Genomic DNA, 16,525 nt, shown 5'->3' on the forward strand with positions numbered 1-16,525 from the left:
GTAAGTACAGAACGTCCTGATCCCGTAGCCACCGAACATCTCCTCTCTCTGCTTTTTTTTCCCATTGAGTGTCCTTCAGCTCAGTTGGAAAGCCCCGACGATCCTTGTGCATTGTGCCACAAGCAAGCGTCTTGTGCTCCAAGAAGTGTACAAACAAGGATGTCGAAGTGTAAAAGTTGTGCAAATAAATTATGTAGCCTTGATCCGGGTAGTTCTCTGCCAGCCACTTCACAACATCGAATGCCAGCCCATGTGCGCTTGGTGCTTCGCGCTTTCCCGTGTATACACTGAATTGAACAGTGTAACCAGACTTGCAGTCGGCCAAATCCCACAATTTATATCCCCATTTGATAACTTTGTCTCGCATGTACTGTCGAATTCAGGATCTGCCTTTGGACTTTACCATCTTCTCATTAACGGAGAGGCTCCGATCAGGTTGAAAAAAATTGAGCGGATGAGGCGTACATATGCTTCAGCAGCGAATCTACACGATGCAGCTTGCCATGAGATGCGGCAGTTGTCCTCTTAGGGTCAAACACACTGGGGAAGGTGTGTTGGCAAAGGTGGAAAAAGACCAGAAAATAATTTTCGTGTGTTCCAGTAGCAGTTGCAAGCATGGCACTTGTACAATACCCATGTAAATGAGAAGTCCGATAAACTTCATCTCATCGGGAGTCACTTCTTTCCATGATCCGTCTCTCTCACTATATGACTGTTTCTACAAAATATGCATCCACGCATATTTATTAGTCATGTTGCGTATCTTTGTGATTATTTCTGCCATGAAGAATAGTGCAAAGAAGTTGACGGCTCTTATGAAGCACTGTGCAGCACTGCGGAGCGCAATGCCAATGTCAACTCCCGGCCGTCTTCTCGCGCAAAACTCCACTGTTTGTGCCGCCGCCGACAAGTGGTCCTGTCCAAACGACGTTGATACCCTGCAGATAAGAACCGCAACCTTTAGAACACACTGGATGTCTTTAGATCTGATTGTGGTTGCAATGAAATGGTTTGGAATAGAAAAGTGAACTAACCGACAGATACTTGTCGACGTTCAAAGTTGGATGAATCAAAATCATCTCCCGAGTCTCCACTGCTACCACCATCACAAAATTCTGATGCAGACTCATCGGAATCCGTTGAAATCCGCTGCTTATATAGGTTACAATACATGTAAAACTAGTTTTTGCGGGAAGGTTTTGGCATCTGATCATGGCAAGTTAGGTGGGTGGGTAGCATACACGCGCAAGCAATTCTCCAGACTGCCTTGTTTACTCCCTCATCACTAGCTTTGGTTTTAAAACTCTCACACTACGTCTGAAACACTCAAAGCTCTCCACAGTGCTTCACACAGCCCTTCTCTAAACTATGATATCCTGTGCTAGAGAAGTCTGGTGAACTGAGGAGAAAACATCAGGCACTCGCCGCGCCAGGGTAGCTGACACCGGCCGATCCCGCAACTGCCAACCAATGTTGTGACGGAGATGTCTCAACGCTGCTGCCACTGCTGCGAAGGAGGATCCAAAGCGACGGTGACTAAATGAAACATTTATATATAGTATATACAAGGGCGTTACATGAATAGCTCAGAGGACGGGAGCATCACTGACTCTGCTCGCTGTCGTCTCTCTTCGGCATCACGCAGCTCGGGCTTTTATAGCCCCAAAAGTTGTTGCAGCCGCCAGCGGTTCGAACTCCTCCAGTCAGGAACCTCCGCGGGCCTCTGTTGGAATTCTGACGAATGGACGAGTCATAGGGACAAACACAGGGTTTGTTTGGACGTTTTCATAATGGTGGGCAAAGTCTTTGAATGTCCAATATTGTAACTCAATTTTCCATTTCCTCACTGCTTCAGTGTAGTCAGAATCTTAGCTGAAAAGCTAGCCAGCGGACCATTCACCCATTCCAAAGTAAAGGATGTTGGCTTAGGAGGGGACACACAAATTAACTTAAAAAAAGTGTCCATCTGGCTAACTATGTTGTCTTGCTTTCTTCTGACTTTGCTGAGTTGAGGGACTGGCTGAATATCATGTCCTCCATGCTGTTCAGCAGCCTCATTAGGAGCTTGTTGTCTAGAGTTTAGCCAATCGCCGCACTGAGCTGCAACACCGGATGGCTGCACAGGTTGCCAGGCTCCACTGGATGGGTCAACTTGTATGCGTTCAACTGCAAAACCAAAAAAAAAAAAATGTTTCAGTATAAATCCGAAAATGTCTGTTTGGTTTACCTATATTATGTAAGATGCTGACTGGGGTACAGACAACTTCAAGGAAGTGCAAGTCTGGGAAATGACAGGAAATAGAACACGAGGTTGATGAATTGTTGTTGAGTGAGTTCATCCCATCATCTGCCTGGTCTAACTCTTCGCTTAATGGACACTTTGTGGAGTGGTTTTCACTGAATGATCCACTCCAGGGGCATAAATGCACGATGTGTGTATGGCGCCATTGTCCATTTCCTGTGGCATTGTTGAAAGCTTAAGCTGTTGCAATCGCTTTGCTTCTGTTTTAAACGACATTTCGCATTGCCAACCCTCCAACGTTAGGACTATGTTCGTATGTGGCAGTAATCCACGGAACAGTGGCTGTCTGTTTCGTGGTTCCTCAAAGAGCATTGGGCAGGTCTCATTTGAACAAGTAATACTCCAAGACACCCGAAACCTTCCTGTAAAGGGCCAAATCATCCAGAAAATCAATGACAGATTTCCTGGCATCGTTGCTTACTGGTCTCGTTGGCTCCAGCTCCCACCACCGTTGAGACTCCGGGTTGCTGTTAATTGTCTTCCTAGACTACGTTGCATGCTGAAGAGTGCATCTCCATGTAAAGACAGACAAAGCAAACCATGAAAACAAGACGCAAAAGGTATGTGCAAATGTAATAATGCTGCACAAGAAGCAGTAACCCAACCATGAAAGACGCCACAACCGCTACCATAAAAATGTTAAAAACCCTAGCTAGTAAACATGAATGCCTGATGCCTATCTCTGAGAACCACCAGATGGCCCCACGTTACGGGCGTCAAATGAGGGCTCAGGGCCGTGGCTTCAGAGCCAGCAGCCAGCTGAGGCTCTCGGAGACAACACAGTATGCAAGAGCTATTCAAGAGACGATCTTTACTACCTGAAGCCCGAGGCTAGCCGAACTGCTTCCTGGTCGCTGTTCCTTGCCCTCCGGCCCCAGGCTAGCTGCACATGGCCTAGACACACTGCCAAGAACGTGCTAGTGGCATTCATGGTTTTGTGACAGGGTGTACCTGTAAACTAGTGTTGTATTGAGCTATGGTTGGAACTTCCCATGAAGTTGACTACAAGTAGTTTCATGTCGCCTATCACTGGCTGCTGCTTTTGCAGCAGAGGTACTTGAAGTCAGCTTCGCCTTATGTGTTGAAAGTGTTTTAGGTGAGGCTTTGCAGCACTGCTGCGGAAGATTTTTCACTCTTTCTTGAAACACTGGCATTGTTACCGACACAACCAATGATAACTGCTTATAGTAGACGACACTGGTGTTTAATTTTTTTTTAATTTTTGTCATATACAAATGAAATTTTCAGGAAAGGTATACTTTAGCCTGCTAGAAGCGTATATGCAATGTATTTTTTCTTATTTTAAGTCATTTTTGAGATAAATAAAACCTTCTGAAAATCAATTTGCCCAGCTCTTCAACAGAGAAAAATTTATATTTACACATTCTAGAATAATCAGAGATCACAATTACACCAGCACTGTAATTTTAGCTCTATTGTTACAAAATTTATTGCCATGTCTAATGTGGTTATGAAGTTCAAAATTTTTACATGTTGTATTGCCACATGAAAAATTCCACCATAAGGGATATCATATTTTATTAGTTTTATTGTGTATAGAAACTCATAAGCTTTTGAATGCAACAAGAATAATTGAAATCGCACTATTACATAAAAAAATACTGTGGGCAACAGCACATGTCATAAGAGAAATGCAGCTTTTGAGAAAACGCAAAACAATGTTCCATAACACGATCTAGATTTATTCTTAGCAATTAAAGTAAGAAATTCAAGTCCGCCTTGTACTAGAAACCACCAGGCACATAATCACCATCGCTCTCTTTCATGCGCTTCTTCTTTATGGCATGCATGAACTTTTCTGCTCTGGCGTGCTTCTTGTCAGACACCACTAGCCGGTGCTGGTCTTTTTCAGCACATCTTTGAACTGCTGCACTACCTTGGCTCAAGTGTAGCTCCTTCAAGATGGCCTCAGAGGCATGTTTCTTCCCAGCATTAAACCTCGTGATTGCTTCAGCAACAGCAGTTTCCACTGAGAAAAGCGAGGCATGTTTGCTTTTAGGAACAAGCGACCAGATTACTGAATGGAGGCTCTCATTGCGTTTTGAGTTTTTCCTTTCTGACAGCAGTTCAACAACTTTCGGTCAGAGAGGCGAGTATACACTGGCAGGAGGGCTTTGGCAACATATTCAGGAAGGTTGTAGCGATGCTTAGGTGGAGCTTGCTGCCTTGCCACAGCCTTGTATGTGCACCATGATTCTTCAGCCTTTGGGCACCATCAATGATTTGGCTTTGCATCGGTGGAAGTCACATGGTAATAAGTGGCAAGAACAGCATTCTCCATCTCATCAATATGCCCTTGGTGTTCCTTGAGTGCTCAGTCATAATAATTTGTGAGCGTTGCCACAAGCTCACCTGTGAGCTTCCCTTTGCCACCAAGGCTTGGCCTACCTTCTCCCTTATTTTTCTGCAGGAGGTTTTGGAGCGCAGCACCCATCCGTTTGTGCGCATGATTTACGCAATCCTCCTTCGAAATTGCCATGTAGCCATATACTTTCTCCTCCTGGAGGCTGTTGAAAGCGCGGCTATCGCCTTCACACAACGTAGTTGTGTGACGGCGACCAAACAGAATTTTCGCAGCCTCTACCTCCATTTGGCCCGGCTTGCTCGAAGTGTTTTTTTTTTGGCACTTATGTTGAACTTGCCATTCACTATACTCAAGGTCATCATCCTTGGGGCTGAGCTCGCGCGAGTCCCAGGCAGACGTTGGACAGAAATTGAAAGTCCAGCACATAGCCAGAAAACATTTTTATAACAGTTCCCACACAAATGTGTGACAGGTGTCCATGAGTCAGCCAAGTCCTGTCAAACGAAACTGCGACGTTTCCAGGATTCCCAAAGTTCAGTTCAGAATAGATAGACTTCACAACTGCTGCGCACTTGGTCGTAACACCCGCGGATGCGTTCAGGGCGGCAGGGTTCATCTTATTTTTTACATAGTCTTGGTATGTTTTGGTATGTATGCCACGAGAGGAAATATTCAGAGTCACGAAAATATCATTGAGTACGGTCTGTCCGTTGCCTGTGCTCATAACAGCTTGAGCCGTGAGCAAATGCACCTCGAAAGGGTTGCAGGTCTTATTCTCACCTGTTCTTAGCAAGCTCCATCCGGTGCTTATGTTGCCGCAAATGGCGCAGTTCACCACTAGTTTCACGGCCACTCCGTATTCCCGGTTGCCCTTTAACACGTTCAAAGGGCCACGGCACAATTCGCATTTCGCTTACCGAAGCAGGTGATTTAGAGCCGCTAGGCTTCGAATCGTAAACGCGGTCCCTCTCGTCGCCGCTTCCGGGTAAATCTCCGATAAGTGACTGCTTTCGGTGGGTAGCTGATAACAAAGACAGCTTTTGTCGTTCCTCCTCCGCGCGACGTTAATTGCCACTCATTCAGCTTCTGTGATGAGAAGCGTGTCGACGCGCGTTGCCCTCGATGTGTTGCTGGCCATAGCTTCAGTAGCTGCCGTTCGCTCGCTGGCGTATGTCGCTTTGCTGGTCGCCGTCACTGCCAATTCATCCGACACCACTTGGGGTATCCGAGAACGTTGCTTGCGTTTTTTCCCAAAAGCATAAGCCATCGCGAATTTCCGCCGACCGCCAGCCATCGTCGCATTGCTATGGCGCACTAGACTACGTCAAAACCACGTTCAACGCCTCCTCTAGAAAGATGCCTGCGTCGTCGCTCGCTTACCCATCGTAGCTGTTGCGCCTTGAGTTGCGGTCAGTTGTCCCAAGAGATGGCGCCACCTACTTCCCTATCTCTGCCAAGGGGGCGGGGGTGGTGTGGTGTCGCGGCGCTAGCGGCGGCGGTGACTGCTGCTTGGAAAGCGCAGCGACATGGGGGTACATCGCAACACGTCTGTTTACTTGTGCTTGAACAAACTGGTTGTGCTCTGGCCACATTGGATGAAATTTTATTTTCTTGCAGTTATCGCAATTGATTCACTCAGTCTAAGTAGCGTTCACAAGTAACTAAGAAGAAGCCTGCAGTAGTTCATTTCACATGTACACGCTCTCTTCCTTGCATGTCGCTTTGCGCAGCATTATTAATCTCGCGTAATTCTGCTGAAAATTGTGGTATACTCAAGGCAAGTTCAACAACAGCATGAAAGCAATTCACTTGAGCTTGGTGTGTGCTTAATGAAGGGTCCGTCTTCTTCTTTCTGGGGTTTTATGTGCCAAAACCAGTTCTGATAATGAGGCACGCCGTAGTGGAGGGCTCCGGATTAGTTTTGACCACCTGAAGTTCTTTAACGTGCACTACAACACAAGCACACGGACGTTTTTGCATATCACCTCCATTGAAATGCAGCCACCGCGGTCACATTCCCTTAATTACAATTTAAGCACCTTGCAGGACAGAGGTTTGTGGTCAAGAGATTTAACAATCGCATTCCTGTTGCTAGTGCTGACGGCATAGTTGGTTAACAGCGGCTTCATGAACTTTTTAGTGATGAGTTGCAGGAGAACCTTGCGATGGTCGCTGTCTGTGTTGCTACAGCTGAGAACATTAAGTTCTATGAGCGCTGCCACACTTCTCTCAATGCAAACCTCCAAGTGCTTTGTGAAATATTTTCTGTGGGGAACCACGTGGTCTACAAGCTTCCAAAGACCAATCAACAGCTTTACGAGTTCCTGGCTCGGGTAGAAGAGCTTGCCCCGATCTGGGTGGGCAATGAGGCCAAGGAGAGGTGTGTTGCCTTTGTGACCCTGCAGTAGGGTGATGCAGTTCAGGCAGACAATGCTTTCACTTGCAGCTCTCACTATGAAACCTCCAACCATGGTGACGCTGGCTTCATCCGGACTTGTTATGCATGGTGTCAACGTTGTGCGGTGCTTCTTTAAGTCTTTCACTGCCTGGTCGAGAAACTTGTTACCGGTGGCAAGCATGGTGGGGCTGTGTTGAATTGGCCGCAGCTGCTTTGCGGCGAATGATGTCGAGCTCTGAACGTTGCTCTGGTCAGAGGCAGCAACGATGCCTGTCTTCAGCATTTTTTCCAGCCCGCATATCATGCTCTTCACGTCAAGTATATCATTGCTACCGGAGCTTCGGCGCAGAAAGCCAAACATGGATTCTATCGGGTCACTCGACATTATGCATGTGAGCACAAACTAGAACTTATTCACAGTCAGCAAGTGAAGAATGCACTGCACATTTGACGTGGTCGCAAAAACAAGAGTGTGGTATGTTTCCTTGCTTAAAAAGCTGCCAGCTGCACTTTCCTTCCTGAGGTCTTCGATGTAAGCAAGAAAAACAATCTCGAGCCATTCTAATCGATGATCATATGCATCCATTAACTGGCGGGCGTCGGCGTTGTTGCAGTGGATGTGTTGCTGGCAGTTGCTGATGTCCATTATTGTAAACCACCTCTGTATCATTCGCATGAATTCATTTGTGGGTCCTGCTGAAGCGAAGTCCAGATCACGTGTGTGACCGGCCTGATCTTTGAGGTAGCAAAGTGTGGCAGTTACGGGAACTGAAAACAACTGAACCTCTGATCTGACATTCATTTTTTTTTTCGATGTTTGTTGGATACAGGTGTTTTCTGGTCAGGAACCTTACTGGCCTCACTGTCGAGTTTTTCTGCATTTTATACAGATTTTTCACATACCTTGATGTGATCTGCTTTTCTTTACCGAAGTCCTTTGCCAGAAACTGTGCCCTCACTTTTTTGATAATATGACTTTGGTCGAAAGAAAGAAAAATCTCCTTAGAGGGATCAATTGGCTTAGGAGACCAATTGGCTCAATCACCTGCCTCATCTGTTACACCTAGCTGTATTCTTTCCATATGATCCGCATGCTCTTCACCACGCACTAGAACCTTGCCTCTGGTGGGACACGTATATATGTGCCTTACTTCCCCGATATGTCTGCTCCTTCCCTGTGACCTTACCCAGGCACAGGAAATATCTCTTCAGAGACTTTGTCCAGGAGTGACCCTTAGAAAATCCATCTCTTGGGCTTAAGGATCGCCTAAAGTTGACTAAGAAATGTGCCCCAAGTCCTCAACTCCTGTAGCAGCATTAGTGGCATATTATATGGGGGGGGGGGGGGCACAAAAGACACATCGGCACTTCCACAAAATGTCTATGTGGCTGTCAAAGCACCCACCCCATCTCCCCCTTATTCCCTCAACCGCTGCATCCCCAGTCAAGGGCGTCACTTAGTAGCCTCATGCTAACATTCACTCAGATCCTGCACACTGCTGCCACACTGTAGTAGATGACATGTCGAATACTCTGATATATTTACACGGCCAACGTGCAGACTGCCATTCACAATGCATGTTTAGAGCATTGTTGCCAGATCTTGGACAGATCGATCCTTGAAAATCGTTTAATGACCTCTGCTAAGCATTTGCCACCTCAACAGTGGCAATGCAAAGAGTGTGACACCTCATTCCTTAAACTTCCAAGCATGTGCTAGGTGTGCATATATACAACTGCAATACTTAGAACTGAAATATAAGTATACGTACTCCGAGTTCATCGCTGACGCCTCAAAATCACAAGCAAGAGTTTTGTTTGCAGCACTGGGACCTTATTTTAATGCATGTGACACTGGTAATCTGCAAACAAGCATCATTACAAGCAAAGCACTAGCAGTTATTTTCGCCATAAAATATGTAATAGTCACAAGCATTCATAAAGCTGTATTACTACACACTGACTGCCTTAGCACAGTGAAAGTAATGAAAACATAAAAACCACAAAAAGGTGGTACTAAGCTAGTTACACAAGTGTCTGTGCATGGCCTAATTGCATATGATTCCTGCTCACCGTGGCTTAGAATGAAATGAGCTTGCAGCACCAGCAGATTCCGAGTCTTGAGGACCCAGGCTGCCCCTGAGAACGCTGGCATTTTAGCGCTGCGATGAGCTCCACCCTTGTCTTCTGCACATTTTGATGAGGGCCCCTCTGTAGAGGCTGCCCAAGATCCACCTCTGGCTTGCGGATTAGTAAGCAGCATCCATCACTTATAGAGGCCCTGAAAGTGGAGCTCATGTTTCATTCATGGACCTAAAGCTTTTCTTGCGTAAAATGTTCAGAAACTATTGGCAAGATACACGGAATATATAAAGGTCAGTGATGAATTACACAAAGTGCAGAATAACTGAAAGGTGGGCAAGTCGGTGCAGAACCATACCAATGCCTTGGCAGCACAATGCAACACAGATCAAAGAAGAGAGGTGAAGAAAGTAAAGACTTGCACGGTATTCACAAGAAATTTATTTATTTAAGGAAAACGCTAATATATAGGCATGTTCAGATATGAACGGTAATCGAGGTCCCATGACCATTTTTTGTTTTCAATGAAATTTTTATATCTGATGGGTAAATGTGTCCACACAAAGGAATGAGCCTTAGTTTTGCAAGAAACTTTGTAGTTTTCTCAGAAAATAATCATATGTCACAAGAGGTGGAGAACATCGTTTTTGCCACTTCGCAAAGTAGCAAGTGTGGAGCCTCACTGTATGCACAATAATTTTTTACGCGCATAAGTATTTTTTCGTTACCTCTTTGCAGCTTGTACTATACAAACAAATAACAAAACGTTTTCTTGCTGTGTCAATCTTCTAAATAAAAAATCGTAAACTTCGCTTCCGCAGCTATGCGGTGCTATAAAGTCACTTTTCAAGGCAGCCTCAGGGCAAGATGCGTAAAGATCTCCACACTGAAGCTTTTTCTCAGTATTTTCCAGCTACTTTTACTCACTTTAGGGAAGTTTTGTAGCTCTACACTTGGGAGATATTTTTTAATATGGCCTCAAAATTGGCCGAAGTTCAAAAACGTCAAAAAAGTGCCAACTTTGACTTGGATTTAAAAAAGAAACATCACCATCGAATTTCATTAAAATTTGCCTGAATAATCCTCAATACTCTATAATTTTAAAATACCAAAAAGTGTTGCATTACATTGTTTTAAAGTATGAAAATGAATACAAAAATGAGTTCATGTTTTTGTTATCTAGAGTTGCTTATTACTGTCTCTTAGAAATAGTAACTGTCAGAAATTTGTTTTAGTACTCACTGAACTTGGTTAAATTTTATTTACCACAATATCCAAACCATCCTCAACGTTTGTAGAGCTTCTACTCACTTGTTAGTGGCGTTCTTAATGTGTCAAAATGGGAATAAATTTGCTATTTCACCTGATGTCTCAAGAACTGGCTGGTGGCGGTCAAACGTTTTTTGTATTCTCTAATTTATCATCCTAAGTTACATTGGTATGTAATCGATTCTTTAAAAATATTAGATCATTTCCCGGTGCTTAGAAAAATTTTCATGTATAAAAATTAATATTAATGTGTTTCTGAAGCCGACGTTTCCGTACCTGCATCTGTTTACCTCTATGTTCAGTGGTTCTAAAGGGCGCTGTCAGGAGACAAAACATCGTCTTCTGAGAGGGACAATTTATCTGCAAGGTTTTTAATCAGCTGGAGTTTTAATCGGGACGCAATTCACAGATGGCATGCCGCTTTGTGCAGATTGCAATTAAAAAAATCGTAACAAGAAATAAACGGCAGCAGTTGACTTCGGTATGCGCACAGTATATTGTCCAGCCTGAAGCACAAACCAGATCACAGTCTTTTCCCTTCCGAAGCAGCGGTGGAGGCCACATAGGATGCACTGCCTTCATTTGATTGAACGTACTTCCACATGTGGAGCGTCTGCGCTCCAGGCACTTTCTTTGCAGTTTTCCATTCTTCCTTCTTCATTTTGCGAAAGTCTGCAAGCTCCCTTTGTGGGAGCTCCAGAATGGTGATGTTCTTTAGCGTTCCTTGAATTGCGTTCACGAAGCCGCTGGCTGTTTGTATGGCCTCACTTGCAGGCTTCCGCAAGTTGTGGCGTGATGCTCTATGTTTCACAAGCCCACCAATGCCGTCACAAGCATTTTTGCCGTGTCCAGTGGCCGAAAACATCCATTTCGTGTCTTGACATTCACTGCGTTGTAGCTCATGAAACTAATATTTATTCTTGAAGTGAGCGGGAGCCCTGTCGCTCATATAGGTTATCTTGGTGTAGATTGGCACATTGTCTTCGAGGTGTGCTTTGATTTTCGACAGAGCCAAGCATGCATGAGCTGGATCACGAGACATATCGTCTAAAATAACGGCGTAGTAGTCGATTTTCTTGACATGACAATGCAGGTAAGCACAGTGACCTGCTTTTTCTGCCAATGGTGCGCTTGTACTGCGTCTGGAAGCACAACTGTCCAGTTTTTGGCTAAATCAAAATGCAAAACTATTGCACCTCTCTCGCAGCTGTGTTTTTCTTCATGTATTGCTTTTGCTTGCACAGATCTGATATAGTTGTGGGGAATCCATTTCATGGTCATTCTTAGAAATTCTCTCATAAATGATGAAGCGGTCAGAGTTTTTTTTAACTAGCTCACCATATTCCCATGAAGCAATCAACGCCTCGTCCTTGCTGCTCATTTCAAAATTTTCCAAAGTGAAAATGCCATCTTGTGGACAGTGCTCACAATTCCTGAGGAAACATGCAGAACTTGTGGGCTAAAAAGGTGGAATGCCAAATTGACCTTCATTTTTTCAAAGTTATTAGGACTCAAGTGGACATTAGTTATTTTTGGCATTGCTTTCAATGTGACTTGACACTTATCATGGTTATGGGCTATCTTGATGGGTCTTACGTCCACATGCCCCTCTGGTGTTTTGAAGCCTGCCTTGATGAAGCCATTGCGGACACATTTTACTAAGTGTGGAAAGTCGGAGAAGAAGAAAAGACGTCTGTCATCTCCACAAGGATGGGCTGTCGATGGTTTGATAGCTTTTGAGCTTGCTGAAATGCCAAAATTGCGCCACATTGCCCGATTCCATGACGCCCCATCACAGGTGACGTAGTCAACCTTAAGACCAGCATTTTCAGAAAGCAGCACAGCTTCCAAAAGAATCTTCGAGAGCAACGGTGCTTTAACATTTCCCTTAGAAGCGAAAACACCAAGGATTTGATGCCATGACCCTGAAAGAGGCTGAAACGTGATAACCAGTCCATGGTCACGAGTAACTGTCTTGTCAGCATCAGGAGTGTAGGGGCCAAGATCAACGAACCCGTCCACTTTACCAGAGCCGCTTGCGACAGTGAAGTTTTCTGCAAGCTTCATCTCGTCGACAATAAGGCCACCATGGCACTCAAATTCAGCCATCTCTTGCATTTTTCTTGATATGCCAGAAAGCACTGCTGCATTGAATCCAAATCTGCTTTCGTATTTCTTCATATACTTCCTAAGACAAGTGCGGCTAGGCAGCACAAGTATTTTTTGTTTTCGTACATGTTCGTTGAGACGTGGACTTTTCATGTGCATTATAATACATTCTAGCATCCACTCTTGATTATAGCGCATCCCTTTGACAGATTTGCGGCTTCCAGCCTCAAAACACTGCATGATTGCAACTCTTTGTTTTTGTGGAAGCTTTTCGATCTTTTTTAGCTCAGTACTTTCTTCAATATCCTCATTCTCCTGCTTCATTTGAGTGATGGTTCGATCCAAGCTTTTTACTTTGGCTCTGAGACGTCTCACTGCTTCGGTTCTTGCCCTCAACTTCTTTCCATAATCATAACTCACATTTCACTTCTTTTCCTGGCACCGTTGATTAATAAGAAGCCTTCTCAAATACTTGCAGGCAACGCAACGCATCTCATTTTCGCTCACGGCACCTTTGCACTGTATATGATAAAAGCCTTCGCTCCATTTTATCATTTTTGAGCAGCTAACATGGGAGAACTTAGTCAGTAACCCCGCCCCTGCGCAAACCTGCATGCTATCAACCTCTTGCAGCATGGATGCTGGATCGCATTTCTCGTCTATCGCCGTGAGTTCCACACTCCGGACGAACACCTGATGCTTGACAGCGGTGCCCTCACTGCGGAACAAAACAAGCTTCTGAGCATGGAGGAGACCCATGTTCGGCCCTGGCAGGCACACACTATACGACACTGTTAGCGGCTCTTCACAAAAAACATGCTTTCCCCATTTGTCTGATGGGAGGGTGACGTTTCTGACATCTGAAGTTCTTGGTAGGTCCGATTCGGCAGGTGCGGGTGCCTCTGCTGAAATGTAGCTGGCCTGCGGAACTGTTCGCCGCCTCTCCGAAGGCACGACCTGGGGGTCCAGTCGCTCTTTTGGGTTTCTCTTCTTGGGCACGGGCTTGGAGAGATACTTAGGCACGTTCGGGAACTTCGTTGGAGCGGCATCGGGCTGAAAGACCGGTCTGCTTCTTTCTAAACGTACCGTCTCACCTTGTATGTTGTGTTCGAAATGACGTAACACAAACTGAGGATCAAAATGAAGTTCGCAAACAGCGGCGTTGCGTTCAAGGGGCTTGTTGGCTCTTGGGATATTCCTCTGCCACTTCAGAAAAAGCTCCTCGTCCTTGGGCACACCCAAAAGCGACAGCTTCTCTTTGCACGATTTGTACCCGGTTGTGCAACCGGGCACAAAACAGTGGCTTTGACGTCGGCTCATCACATGCACATCTTCAACAAGCCAGAAAAAGTGCACAGCGTACGGAAAACACTCAAAATGACCCAAAAAGTGCTGAAAATGTGGGCATATAGGCCTCCCATGCGCTCAGCTTGACGTGTAAACGACAGCGAGCGCCACCTCACGGATGCATCATGAGGCTGCACTGAGGGTTCCCGTAGGAGCCGCTTGGTGGTAATCACACTTCCCCTATTCCAGCCACTGTAGCGCTAGTGCGGCCATTGTTGGTGATGTTGACGATTACAATGTGGCTGTAGATTCTGTGGTGCCGGTTTCGCAAAATCCATTTTTGCGCGAACAGAGACCACTTTTCTGGAGATATAGGACAATGATCGTACAATCGGAAAGTTCAGTAAAATATCTGGAGTCTCCCTGACGAATCGGGAGGCTTGGCAAGTATGTTAAGGAAACATTGGCAAGGATAGTGGTATACTGAAGTATTGAATAAGCTGCACATAATAAAACCAAAACTATGGAACTGGATAACTGGAAAAGTAGTGCAATATAAGGAAGTACTTCTTTGTTGATTAAGAATAGGACACACTTACAGTACTCACTCTTACCTTTTGACTGGCATCAATCCTCTGACTTGTAGTAAGTGCGGCAATAATCTCACAATTCTCCATGTTCTTATTCAGTGCCCTCCAGTAGAAGCAGAAAGGAAAAAAAATATTTTCCTTTTGCATATTGTGAAAACATGCCCCTACACCTGGCATTTTTTCTTAGCAATGAACTTCTTTTTAATCTGCAAATTGTCTTGGAGTATTTAGCTGAAATAGACACCCTGAATATCATTTGCCCAGGTAATGTTAGCACATGATTAACAGCCCTTGTATGCAAGAGCTCCTTTTAATTTATTCTGTCGCTCTTATGCTTTGTTGCATTGTGTATTTAACGAAATCCTGTGGCCACAGCTCACAACACTAACTAATCAGTGCCATTACTTTAGTACCTACACATATTACACAGCTGTGTCACATCCACCACGAGAATTCATTGTCCATGCTATCTGCAATACATCATTAACATTACCATGTGTCATGGGGCTCTTTGGCCATGAGTGGCCCTTGCGCCTCAAAACACTACACATAATTTTACGCATTCTACAGCCAAGTTACATCTATATCATCTGCCATTGAACGCATCATTGCATCTCTTTAGCCATTATTGGTCCTTGTGCCATTAAACCCCATACATCCGTCCTCATCATTTCCAACTTCCTCCAGGTCCGGGAGTTCCTGCAGCTCTTCGCAGAGATCTCTCTCCTCATTGCATAAGTTGTGCGGGACACATGCGCCCATGATTATAAGGCAGCACTGCTTGATGCTGGCTGCGTCCACCAAGTACAGCCTGCGAAATCGCTGCTTAAGTATTCCAAATGTCACCTCGATGGCAACATGCTGCTGGGAATGGTATTTTTTAGATCTCCTTTTCCAGGAGGGGAACCTCCGCTGTGTATTCTTGTAAGGCATCATAAGCCATGGTAGCAATGGATAGGCTGAGTCCCGCAGGATCTAACCATTGCTGCATTTCATTGCTGCAGCTTCAAAAAAAGGGGCCTTGCAGAGCACCCTGGCGTCGTGTGCCGAGCCGGGAAATCCAATGAGCACATCTATGAACCTGTTCTCATGATTGCATATGCCTTGCAGGATCAAACAAAGAAACTTTTTTTGGTTGAAGTACGAGTGCGGGGATTTGGTCGGAGTGTTTATCTCTATGTGGCTTCCATCCACGTAGCCAGTGGTGTTTCGTGGCCCCTTCCCAGCGCTCTTTATTAAGAAGCCACCCTTGCTAAGTTCGTGCTGTTGCTGGTCCGGCCACGCGATCACTTCTCCACTCGTGCTATGTAAAAGGTCGAGCACACTCTCAATGCATGCGTGCACAGATGACTCTAATATCAAATCTGTCTGCAATTGAGTACACCCTCCCACGTTTTTAACCTGAATGCACGAACGTCAACCGTCGAGTCGATGAGCGCCGTATTACGGAGCACAGCGGCGAAATGAGCGAGAATATGCGCGTGCGCGCAGTGAGCACTCTGGTGCAGCTGTCCTCTGCCAGGCTGTTCTGCGAACGGGACCTCACCCCTGCTTTGTTTGAGCACCATTATCGTCATAATCGCTTTTTTTTTTTCTGAATGCTTCCATCAAGTTATACATAAGCGATCAGGTGGTAGCGCTAGCGCTGGATGGAATGCGATATACGCCCGCTGATTATACTACATGCTTACCAGCATTTCGTTTCTTTTTGCTATGGGTCGATCACGTAGCACTTTCCTGCGGCAAATTAAAGGTATCTGCCACTCGAAGTCCTGCTGAACAGGAACTTCTATCTTGGAAAGAAAAGCGCAGACGCATTGTCAATGTCATAACAAAAATAAATTTATTGCTTTTTCGAGAACAAAAAAAAAAGAAAGAAATGCAGAGAGTCCATAAGGATACCTCTGCTCGCACTAGCACTAAGGGGTATTAGAGATTTTCCTAATACAGCTGCTTGACAAACTATGGGCTTCTGGTTGTCCTTGAGTAGCTGCAAAAAGCTCACCCGTTTGCCCTGAGATAATCAAGTTCTTTTTTCCCGAGTACAACAGAAGAAGCACTATTACTGTGTCAGTGCTCCTTCTGTTGTACTTGGGAAAAAAGAACTTGATTATCTCAGGGCAAACGGGTGTTTCGAATCAGCTAGGTAGAGTGGGAGATGA

General features: G+C 45.1%; 1 protein-coding gene across 4 annotated transcripts in view; it reads left to right on the forward strand.

Annotated features, from left to right (window-relative positions):
• Nucleotides 1-16,525, forward strand: part of LOC142556982 (uncharacterized) — a 147,794-nt gene that overhangs the window by 36,493 nt on the left and 94,776 nt on the right. The window lies entirely within an intron of this gene.

This window comes from Dermacentor variabilis, chromosome 9 (assembly GCF_050947875.1).
Source record: "Dermacentor variabilis isolate Ectoservices chromosome 9, ASM5094787v1, whole genome shotgun sequence".
NCBI classification, from domain to species: Eukaryota; Metazoa; Arthropoda; class Arachnida; order Ixodida; family Ixodidae; genus Dermacentor; species Dermacentor variabilis.